The following is a 12,354-nucleotide window of genomic DNA, read 5'->3' as shown; positions in this document are numbered from 1 at the left end:
TTATTTACAATAGGGTGGCAGGTTGGGAGGCTGAGCCTCCTGGGAGGACCAGTCAGGAACGGCATCGCCTCTTATGACTTAGTCTCAGGACTCACCCAGAGTCACTGCTGCTGTAGTCTCAGGCTGAGGAGGCTCCAGGGCAGGGGCCCTCCTATCCATGAAGGTGTGTGATGCCCACTGTAAGAAGGGCACATGGGATGGACACATTTGTGCAGTGGGCAGTAGCATCCACATGAGCTGTGCAGAGCAATCCTTAGTCCTGTATATGCAGGCAGCCCAATGTTCCAGTGGGCAGGGACTTGAGTGAGACCTGTGTGGAGGTAGCCGTGTGGACAGTGGTTGGGATCTTAGCAGAGTCTTTGAGGGCTATTGGATGCATCCAGACATTGCATTGTTTCCTTAATGCCCCATAATATCCGTTGTCCCTATCATTTCACAGATAAGGAAACTGAGGTTCAGAATCCTTGAGTAAGCTCCAAGATCCACACAGTTAATAAGCAGGGAGCCTTGGGTTGGACTTCAGAAACCTGTTAGACTCCCTGCCTCTGTCAACATATCCACCCCCTTCCTCCCGGGAGGTCAGGCTTCTGTTTTGCTCTGAAAGCTCCCAGTTGTGGGACTCCATGGGGCCGTCTCTGAGTGGCCACTTGGTGTGGTAGGCCTCTAGTTACCATGGTGACCATAGCCAGCCACATAGAGAGACACTTTTGACCTTTTTTCCTCTGCCCCTCCCCGCCTGCACACTCCGAGGTTCGGGCTCTTACTTAACAGAGAGATGCAGTGCATTTAGAGGCTTCCGATGGGCACCTCCTGTCCATCTGCTAATGGGCTTGTTGATTTGAGAAATGGTCTTAGGATGTCTCCTTGACTCAAGGCACGAGCTGGGCAATTATAAAAATGAAATATGATGTCATGTCAGGCAGCCCATCACCGAGCTCTGGTGTCTGAGACTGTTCAATTATCTTTACCTGTTTCCAGGGATTCCAAACCTTTCAATAAAAGACCTTTCAGGGTGGGATTTCTCCTGCCTGCTCACTCTTCTAGGCTATTTTGGGATGATGGGGTAAGACATACTCACATCTTTTTCTTCGACCATAATTGAGCATCAAAGGTGGTGTGTGTTGGTGTTTGCAGAAGAGTTCTGTAGCCAGTGGCCCTTTGAACGGGAAGTTCTCTTACGAGGATGTCCCTGGCTCTTACCGCTCCCCCTGTGTGGCATCTCTGTGTATTAGTCATAGAGGGTCTGGGCCACCGTTGTAGAAGGGAGACCGTACTAACCTTGGGTTAGGAGGGGAAGCTGCTGCTGGTTAGGAATGTTGGTTTAAAATCAGAGTTAATTGGGATTTAAATTTATTTAAATAAACATGAAAATGTTACATTCACAGAACACATGTGGCATCTGCTGGGGCGATTTCCATCCTTCCAGTTTGCTCAGGTTGTAGTGGGTCAGGCCACACTGTAGTGTTAAATACCCCTGGCGTGACAGTGGCTTCTCTCCCACCCCATTCAAGCCCCATCACACCCTGCCTGGAATCTGCCTCTTCACATCTTCTTGCTTTCATGCTGGGCTCTTTACCATCTAGCCTTATCAAGGAGCCTTTAAAAAGTGAGTAAAATCTTGCTGTCCTTCTGCTCAAAACTCCCAACAAATAGGGTAGAGAGTGGCAGGTCAGAGGGCAGGTCAGAGGCCCCACTGATGAGGGCCGGGAGGTTAGATAAGGAATATGATGAACCTTTTTTAAAAAAGATTTTATTAATTTATTCATGAGACACACACACACACACACAGAGGCAGAGACACAGGCAGAGGGAGAAGCAGGCTCCCTGTGGGGAGCCTGATGTGGGACTCAATCCCAGGACCCCTGAGCCAAAGGCAGACGCCCAGCCACTGAGCCACCCAGGCATCCCTATGATGCACTTTTTTTTTTTTTTTTTAAGCAGCCTTATGTTTTATTCCTGGCCAGGGACTTCATGAGAAGTAGCTCAGTGAAGCTAGAGTAGTATCTCCTGTCACTGCTGGGGCCAGATCTGACTTCCAGGGACTGCCAAGTGAGAGATGGGCCAGATCAGAAAGACATTTCAGACTGAACTGATAGGCACATGATGTAAAGGATAAAGTAGAAGCTCCTATGGAAACAAAAGAGCCCCTGGCAGTCTGTCCTAGGTCAGGTAATAGGGAGTGGTGGGGACTGTGGCAGAGGGAGAACATGTGCTCTTCCTGTAAGAGACAACCTGACACCAGCCACTGTGGTCCTATGAGAGTGCGGCTCTAATCCTGCCAGATCTTTCAGTTTTCAAGAGAAGCCAGTGGTCTCGCCTCGTGGCCACTCCCTGTTTTTGTTTTTGAGTATTGCTATGAACTCATGGATTTTAACATACTTGACGAGTTTCATCTGTTGAGTCATTCATTGTTTGGAAGCTCTAAATCATCCCAGATTTGCAGCTTTAGCCAGCAAGCACGCCTTCAAGCTGGCTCATGTGTCCTTCTGACATGTCCCTGTCAGTTTTGGAGTGCTTTCCTGTTTCCTGGCATGAGCTTTTCCAGGTTCATCTGGTATATTTACTGCTCCAGACATGGAACCAACCATTTCTCTAAGAAATGGATTTGAGCTCTGTTTTTAAAGGTTGGCAATAAACCCACATTCAGAATGAAAGCTCGGCTATAGCCAAGTCTGTTTGTGGGGTGGCCCTCTGGAGTCCCTAGGTTGCAGTTTCAGCATCATTGGGAGAGCCCCAGGCTGAATGCCATCACCCTGGAGAGATTGGCCTCTGCTCTTAGGGCCTGCTGGGCTGATGAACAGCCCAGCTAATGTGTCTGGACAGTTGCATTCCACTTGGGGCAGTCACCCAAAAAGTGTCTGAAATGCACTTTCCCTGAGAGCTGCCTCACAGGCTCCATCTCAGAAATCTGTCAAGACTCAGGTGTGGATTCTGAGGCGAGGGAGCTGACTGCTGTTCCATTGTCCATTGTCATGGAATTACGTGTCTGGAATGGCTTGTCCCTAATGCACAGATCTTAAACCGATGGATGCATCTTCCTTTAAACCTTCTGCCTCTCCTGGCAGCCACTTCCCACACCTCTGCCACGTGGGCCACTGGTGCTTCCTGTGTTTATTCAGAAGACTGTAGATGCTGCAGCCGCGGACTCTGTACGGCTTCTCTCTAACATCTGCAGCGTGAGCTCGGGCTGAGATACCAGTACCCTGGTCCTGGCTTGGTGATGCACCAGATTCGGAAGTTTGGACAAGCTGCCTAACTAACCCTCCTGTGCCTCAGTTTCCTTACCTTGAAAGTGGAGACGGTATGAATATCTGCCTCAGAGCATTGTGCTGATGAGTACATGAGTTAATACTTGTAAATCTCTTAGAATAGTGGCTGAAACACAGCAAAGGTCGGTACACCTTTATGACATTTATGATTATTGGGATCTCTGAGTCTAGGCAGGCGCCAGCAATTCCTGGATTGCGAGTTGCCTGGGCCAGTACATTTCTTTTCTCCTTTTCCTTTTTTTCTTGGCTTTTCTGTCATTCTTGACCCCCCCCCCCCCTTTATTTCATTGGTTAAAAGGATTTTCCTGCCATACACAGCCTGGGCTGGCTTCATGGATACGGGACATGCTCAGTGACCCCAGGCGCCAGAATCAGGAGGGTCCTCTGCTTTGTTCAATGCTCTGTCGTCACCGTCATGAGATCCTTAATTTTTGAACAAGGGCTCTTGTGTTTTCACTTTGCACTAGTCCCCTTGAATCGCGTGGTTGGAGTTTTGTGTCACCAGGGTGGTGCTGGCTGCTGGGGCATCTCTGTGTGTCCCTGTCTCCTGGCACGGGATGGACTTGCAGGAAGTGCCAATGGCATGGAGTTCCTACTGCCTGAGACCCGTGCATCTGTTCTTTTCTCCATCTCTCTCTCTCTCTCTCTCTCTTTTTTTTTTTGTCTCGGTCTCTTCATCCAGCACCTGCCTAGGCTGCATGTGAGCTCGTGTGTGATGGTGCGCAGAAAACTGGCTGAGCCCGTGGAGAGGGTCTGATTTTGCTGTTTTCCTGACTGTCTCACTCCAATTCCTGGCCTCCTGCCCTTTGTGAGCCAACCTTGACGTGACCTGTGGGCGTCTGGAAGCGGTACTGGGAGCTGGCTTTCTTGGGATACTGGTATTTTGACAAGAATCAGCAGTGATGACACCACCAGCAGATGCTGACATCTGGCACCCACCCTAGACTGTTTGGGGGCAGGTCCTGTGTAGACTCTGCCTTCTGTCCCGGGTGAGGAGGGGTACCAGGACCCAGGTCAGCTGGGCTGCCTGCACTTCCTGGGTGCATCTGGGTACCTAGGTGCCTCCTGCACACAGGCTCATGGAGGCAGGGCGGCGAGGGGGCGGATTTGCTCAGTTTCTTGCTGTAGGCGCCTGAGCCAGTGAATTCTTGAAGCTGGGAACAGTGAGGTCATGAACCCTTGCAAGGGGCACAAAGATCTTTTCTTCCAGCCCAAATTAGCAAAATTGCCAGAGGCTGTGGTCATTTTTCAGTTAAGTCTGAGGGGTTAGGAGTTGGAATGAACTTCTCTTTCTTTGGTGCAAATGACTAGGTCGCCTGCCTGTTCTTTCATTAGATTAGAATCAAAAGAAACTAAGAAACATCTTTGTGTGGAGTGGGTCTCCATGGCTTTGCTGCTGGTTGGGAGGTCTGCAGAGCCACTGCAGGGAACGAGGTGACACGGGTGGAGGCAGCGTGCGTGGGCGCTGTATTTGCAGGTGGGGTTGGCGCCCCATCTCCTCCAACACCCTCTGCATTTCTCCCTGCTTGCTAAACTCCATACTGCCCTTCTGGCCCAGCTCCTGCTTGGGCCCTGCTTCCCAGTTATTCCTGGTGTTTTTTCAAGGGTGAGTCCCAGTCGGGGCTCTCAAACCACATCTCACAGAGGCCAGTAGGAGCTCAGAGTGTGCAGCCTGCATCTGCCTGGGTTTGAGTTCTGGCTCTACTTCTGGCAGCTGTGTGGCCTTGAGCAAGTGAGTCTACCTCTCTGGGCCTGCATTTTCTCACATGTAGAAGCTGGTCAAGGTACCCCCAGTATAGGGAGGATGAGTGCAGGTTAATACACGTCCTGCACTTGGGATGGCACCTGGCAAAGAGTGAGCACCAGGTAAATATTAAATGCTGATACTCAGATTCTTATAGAATGTTTCATAGCTTTGCATGTATCTGCATAGAAACAGGCTCTCTTCCTTCTCCTCCTCCTCCTGTGAGTTGTTGATGTGCAAAAGCACTCATGGGGCTTGCGGCTGGGTGGTTCCAAGGTGGAAATGTTCTCTCTCACAGCCCTTACCCTCACCTTTCTTGGGCTCAGAATAGGACATAGGTCCTGGTCCTGCCATGTCTGTGATGGGTGGCTGTTGGCCAGTCACCTGGCCTACTAGCTGTGCACCCTGAGCTCCTCTCATTCTGGGGTTGCTGGGTGGCATGGGTGGGCATGACCACTCGGCCTCCAGGTCTGCCCTGGCTGATCTGGGGAGCTCTTATTGGTTCTCTTTGTTGGCTTTCCCTGTGAGGAAGCTGTTCTTTCCTTAAACAACTCAGAAACACTTCTAGGAAGTGGAAATGCAAAGGTAAACGAGTCATATTCAAGAATTGTTTCTTAAAACATTGTCTATCGTCGCAGAAACTTGGAAGCAACTTAAATATCCAGCCGGAGAATGGCTCCATATGGTATTTCCATACAATGGAATACTACATAATAGCAGAACGAGTGGGTGACAGCAACATGCATTAGTAGATGTGAATTTCATGAATATATTGTTTTTTTTTCATGAATATATTGTTGTAGAAAGTGCAAAGGGCAGAATAGTAGAGTATCATATTATTTACACAGAGTTTAAAATTCTGGATATGGCACAACATATTGCAGCAGAAGTAGACATTATATTCTGTAATCAAAGTAAAAACAGACACAGCCCAATGAACTCCCAAGTTCTGGAAGGGTTGGCTTCTGGAGTAAAGAAGGAATGTGGTAGGGGCCTTCCACTGTATTGGGTGATGTTGTTCTTCAATTGAGTGGTCATACATGTGCATTCATTGTGTTGAAACCCTTTTGTAAATCTTAAGTATCATATAATAATACTTTTAAGGACATTTTGTCTGAACAAAAGTTTTTAGAGCTAAAGTGGTACTGGGCTGGATATCCTTGACTTCCTCCCCAGAACTGACCCTCCAGGATCCTCTGCCATCAGTGACCTTGCTTTTTTCCAGGCAGTCCAGGAGGTATACAGGTTAAATATCCTGGTGACCGTGCACAGAGCTGACTCCTCTGTGGTGTCCATTTCCTCTGGTGTAAGCTGGAGAGAGTTTAGTTTCTATGACTGGAACTCACAGGGTTGACTCGGGCTTTGCTGGGGTGGTGTCATGTGCAGAGCACCTGGCTCAGCTGGGCACGTGGGGACGGCGGTGCACAGTATGTGCCGTTAATGATGGGGACACACAGTGGTTTCATCTATAATATGAAAGGGATGGTAGAGGGAAGGAAAGGGGGAAGTAAAGGGGGCCCCCCCAACAGAAACTGCTGCTTTCCTAGTTCCTAACGCGTCCTTGTTAAAGAGGCTACTGTCTCAAGTTCAAAGCCCCACAAGGACCAGTTGGTTCTGAATCACACTGCTTCCAAGTCTTCTGTTTTGGTCACACATAGTACTTCTTTTCTCTTGGCCACGGGCTGACCTTGACCCATCATAGATCCCGTGGCTAATGGTGACCCCAGACTAACCTCTCCTCTTGCCACTATGGCACTGACCCTGTGGTTCCTGTCAGGGTGAGGACTGGGCTTCCCTCCCTCTCTTTGACACAAACTGATGGAGGCAGCCTGTTCACTTCTGCTCAGGTGTGCTTTCTCTCTGAAAGTGGAAAGGCTGGACCCTGAGGGCAGGAGCTTTGTTCAAGAGGGAGCCAGGAGGGCAGGCTTGCTACCCACTGGAGCAAGAATATGGGTCCTGTGGAGGGATGCGCGGGGTTCTGACCATCACAAAGTGTGGGGTTTGCATTGCATGCAGGAATGCTGCCCAGGCTCACCTACATTTTCATAGGGCTGGCCAGAGAAGGTGGCCTTGTTAGTGCCACCTTGTTAGTGCCTTGTTAGTCAGGCTATTCCATACCAGGCAGGACAGCCTTGGAGTGCCAGTTGTTTATCAGAACTCTCTGGGAATGCCAACAGCCCACACCTGGGAAACTTGGACCTCCTCCTGTGGGAGAGCAGGGTTCCCGGTCCTGTAGGAAGCTGGGCTTCTAGTCTAGGGAACCCTGAAGCACACCCTCAGTCTTGATTGGACAGCCGTGCTCTCCTGACCACCTTCTTGCTTCGTGGTTTGCCTGGGACCTGGATCTGGGATACTTTGTCCTGATGGGTGAAATCCCATTCCCCCCACTCTGAGGATGCAGAGGGCCCTGTTTATTATCACAGAGAGCCCAATTTAATTATGGGCTCATTTTATTATGAAATGCTGAGAAATGATGATATCAGTAAGTACATTTTTGGTTTCAAGGTATAGGAACCACTAAGCAGGGACGATAGGAATCTATTGATTCATATAGTTGAAGAGCAGAGGGATAAAGCTTCGGGTACGGCTTGATTCAGCTATTCAAATATTGTTACCAGGACCTAATATTTCTCCTTGTCTTGGATTTCCTCTGAGGATGGGCTTTATTCTGTGCATCCTGTGGGCATGAGATGGCCTTTCAGTCCAGCCCAAAAGGAAGAAGGAGTTCTTGCCAAATATTTAAAGCTGAAGTCCTGTGCCTCATGATCATTGGGCTGGTCATTGGTCTCTGATTGGCCAGGCTTGGGTCAAATACCAAAAGAGTGGAGTTGCCAGTACCTGAAATATGGAGAAGGGAGGAGGTAGTTCCCCAAGCAAAACTGGAGTGTAGTTACCAGACATGGGATGGATGCTGAGGAGCTAAATAATCCCACGTGTCCACAGTGATTCAGAAGAGAGCTGCTGGTCTTGGGACAGCACAGCTCGCTGTTTTGAACAAGGACCCAGCCTCCCTTCATAATGTCTGGGTCTTGAACTCAGCCTCCAGAACTTGGGTCCTGGCCTTCCTCTGGGAGCACCATGCTGGAACCGTATCAACAATAGCCCAGCCGGTGAGGGCGTCTAACTCCACAGCCTCATTCATACAGGCACCAGAGAGGAAATAGGAGCAGAGAAATTGCTGGCCTGTGTTAAATTTAGATTTATTCTGTTGAGCTAATTGTAATCTTTATTTGGTCCCAAGTGATTCATTCTTATCGTTCTTATTATAGCTGAGAAAATTAATTTTTATTCTACCATAAAGGTGGCTGTAATAATCTGGGTTCAGGGAGGGGGATTACTTTAATAAGATTTGCCAGTAGGCTTTGAAACAGTCAGCTTTTATTAGCGTGTGGAGCTGCCTGTGGCGCTGGGTAAGGTGTGAGAGGGTCAGGGTGGGATTGCCAGGGTGAGCTCAGCAGGAAAGGGGACAGGTGTGTTTGCTCTGTCAAGAGTTTGGGCATGTTCTCCTTCCTGTCTTTAAGTTCAGGGAATGCTCTGACCTGGGGTGGTGGGGGTGGTGGGTGATGAGCTGAGTGGATCTCATCATCTTTGACCAACTTAATGGAAATAGATGGGTGGACATGAATCACAAGCCTGCTGTACAACTGAGTGTGCCGCAGTGGGACCTGGGAAGACCCCTCCCAAGGTCAGGTCAGCAGCTACACAGAGGGACCCTGGGGATTGGAAGGCATGCCCCTTCTGGAGAAGGAGCAGGTTTCAGACCCATCATTTATTTGTAATTCCAAATCCTGGAAGTTCTGAAAACTGAAATGTTTTGGGTAAAATTTCAGCAGATTTATTTGGTGGTAGAACTTATATGAACTCATTTATAACTTTATTTCATTAAGTATGAGTGTTCATATCTTTTACTTTAGAACTACTAATATGTTTGATTAAAGGATGCTGCTCCAGATCCCACTAAGGCAGTGTATGCATTGTATTGCCTTTCTAAGTCAGGAGAGTTAGAAACCAGGAGTTCTGGAAAAGAGTTGTCATATTTTCATGGAATGCTGACCCACCATTGTCAGATTTTTCTGATTTTTGGGAGAGAAACTAGAGTTCCTGATTTTTTTTTTTTGAGTTCCTGATTTTTATGAGATGTCACAATTTTTTTTAAAAGATTTAATCTTAAGTTATCTCTACACCCAACATAGGGCTCAAACTCACAACCCTGAGATCAAAAGTCTGGCTGTACCAATCGAGCTAGCCAGACACCCCAGATTTCTCAATTTCTGTATGTAACTATTAAAGTTAATTTTTTTATGGCAGAAAATATCTTCTAACGATTAGTCGTTAGGGAAATGCCAATTAAAAACCATAGTGAGACACTGTCACCAACGAATGGAATGGCTAAAATAAAAAAAAAGTTGATGGTAACAAGAATTGGTGAGGATGTGGAGAAACTGGAACCTGCTTACATTGTTGGAGGAAGTCCCACGGTGCAATGGCTGTGGGGAACTTTGTGGCAATTTCTTAAAAGTAGAACATACACTTACCTATGACCCAGCTATCAGCCTTAGATATCTACTTAAAAGAAACAAAAGACTGTTCATAAACGTTCATCACAGTTTTATTCATCAATTGCCCCAAACAGGAAACAATCCAAATGTTCATCAACTAGGGAGTGCATGAACACATTGTGGCAGGTCTAGACAGTGGGATCAAAAAGAATGTGGTACTAATACATCAGTGACACGGTTGACTTTCAGATAATTATGCTGAGTGAAGAAGCCAGGCACAGAAGTCCACATACCGTATGACTCCATATGTGCACCCATTTCTAGAACAGGCGAAACTATAGAGACAGCCTGCAGATCAGTAGTTGCCTGGGCCTGTGGGTGGGAATGGGGATTGCCTGCCAACAAGCATAGGGAACTTTTTGGGGTAAGGGAAGCATTCTAAAAGTGGATGGAGGGGCCGGTTGCACAACTGTATAAATTTACATTGAACTGTACAGTTAAAATGGGTGCATTTTAGGGTATGCAAAGTGTGCTTCAGTAAAACTGTTAAAATATTTGAAGACCGGGCACCTGGGTGGCTCAGTTGATTAAGCCTCTGGCTTTGGGTCAAGTCATGATCCTAGGGTCCTAAGACTGAGTCCCACATTGGGCTCCTTGCTCAGCCGAGAGCTTGCTTCTCCTCCCTCTGCAGCTCCCCCTGCCTGTGTGCTCTCTTTCTGTCAATTAAATAAATACAACCGGGATCCCTGGGTGGCGCAGCGGTTTGGCGCCTGCCTTTGGCCCAGGGCGCGATCCTGGAGACCCGGGATCGAATCCCACATCAGGCTCCCGGTGCATGGAGCCTGCTTCTCCCTCTGCCTGCGTCTCTGCCTCTCTCTCTCTCTCTCTCTCCCTCTGTGACTATCATAAATAAATAAAAATTTAAAAAAAAAATAAATAAATACAACCATTAAAGAAAAACAATTAAAAAAATAAAATATTTGAAGACATGTACATTCTAAAAATGATTCTAACTTTTAAAAAAGTGATTAGAATGGTTATAATAAACAAAATTCTGCACTATATTCCAGCAGTCCAGTTTCCTTTGGTGCAGGCAACCCATATCATTAGCTACCCCCCCACCCCATGTTCAGAGCTATTCTGTACATGGAAAAGCACGTAATTATATTTTTCTGTGTGCAAAAAAATGGTATAGTTTGCTTTTCCCTCTCAAATAATAGTAGACCAAATACTGTTTTGTTGTTTTTTACCTAACAGAGGGTATATCTTGGAGATCTTTCTCTAACATAAGGAATTATAGCTTTCACGTGCTGTCATTTTGCATTTCATCATTTGGTGGCCACTCCTCTACTGATGGACCCCTGGCTTGGTTCCAGGCTTTGGCCACTACAACAATGCTTGGCCAAATTACCTAACCTTTTAGTGGACCTAATGGTAGCAGTGCCTACTTCATATATTGTTGAGAGTATGGAATGAGCTAGTGTAGAGAAAGTGCTTAAAGATTTTTTTGGGGGTGGTGCGTGGGTGGCTCAGTTGGTTAAGCGTCTCCTTTTTTTTTTTTTTTAAGATTTTATTTATTTATTCATGAGAGACACAGAGAGAGAGAGAGAGAGGCAGAGGGAGAAGCAGGCTTCCATGCAGGGAGCCCGACGTGGGACTCGATCCAAGGTCTCCAGGATCACAGCCTGAGCCAAAGGCAGATGCTCAACTGCTGAGCCACCCAGGGGTCCCTAAATAAAATCTTTAAAAAAAGATTTTTTTTTTTTTAAATTTAGAGAGAGAGAGAGAGAGGGAGTGAGAGAAGAGGCAGAGGGAGAGGGAGGAGAGAATCTTAAGCAGGTTCTTTGTTAAGTATGGAGGCTGTTGTGGGGCTCGATCTTACAACCCTGAGATCATGGCCTGAGCCGAAGTGACAAGCCAGACGCTTAGCTGACTGAGCTACCCAGGTGCCCCAGCATACAGAAAGTGCTTAGGCTGTTCCTGTCAATCATTAGCTGTATGGTCATCTCCAAGAAGAACCTTGTATGTATGTCATTTCACATGTGTGCAGGTATATTAGTAGGATAAGTTCTGAGAAGTGGGGTTACTCAATCCAAGGGTACATACAGATTATTTTAGATGGGTTTTGCCAAATTATTTTATTCCTTCCAGTGTGTCCTCATAGCCTTACCAAATGGCACCAGACTCTAAAGTCTGGTCTTTTAGACTTTCGTCAAAGTAAAGATGTGGGCAAAAGTAAAAAGTATGATGGGGGATCTCCTAGTTTTGGGGGGGAAAGATCCCAACGTCAATGGGATTTGAGCAAAACTCCTTTGGGCCAATTCTTGTTCTAGGCTCGTTGGTGTAGAAAGTTTTCTGCCTGAAATGCAAGACAGCATGTGTGGGGTTCTTTCCACAAAGGTAGCAAGTCACGAGGGGAGGAAGATATTGAGCCTGGAGCACTCTATCACATTTACAATTTTTGCAAATTCAATCAGGAATGCAAATGGTTTCTCAGGACACATCTGCCAGTTGCTTACATCTTTCATGCCCTGGCAACATACGGGTGAGGTAAAAACACAGACACTTGAAACCCAGAGAAAAGCACATCCCAGCCAACAAGAAGCCTTTTGAGTTCTCGTCAAAACATGAGTATTTTGTTACACCATAGAATGAGAGAAGCATCTCAAACCAGGCAGGAGCAGGACGACATTAAAAGCACTAGCTTTCCTGGGGTTCTGGTACAGATCAGCTTGTTTTGGGTCTCACTGTTTGGATAGAAGTGGCAACATTGGAGAAATGATTAGACAGTAATCTGTTTGTCAATGTATTTATTCATTAAATGTTCAAAGAATTATTATTT

The 12,354-nt window shown here is 47.0% G+C and overlaps 1 protein-coding gene across 1 annotated transcript in view; it reads left to right on the top strand.

Annotated features, from left to right (window-relative positions):
* Window positions 1–12,354, top strand: part of TMEM132B (transmembrane protein 132B) — a 409,478-nt gene that overhangs the window by 156,557 nt on the left and 240,567 nt on the right. The window lies entirely within an intron of this gene.

The sequence above is a fragment of the Canis lupus genome, chromosome 26 (assembly GCF_011100685.1).
Source record: "Canis lupus familiaris isolate Mischka breed German Shepherd chromosome 26, alternate assembly UU_Cfam_GSD_1.0, whole genome shotgun sequence".
NCBI classification, from domain to species: Eukaryota; Metazoa; Chordata; class Mammalia; order Carnivora; family Canidae; genus Canis; species Canis lupus.
Note: the sequence above shows the minus strand (reverse complement) of the source record. Positions and strands in the feature narration are given on the sequence as shown.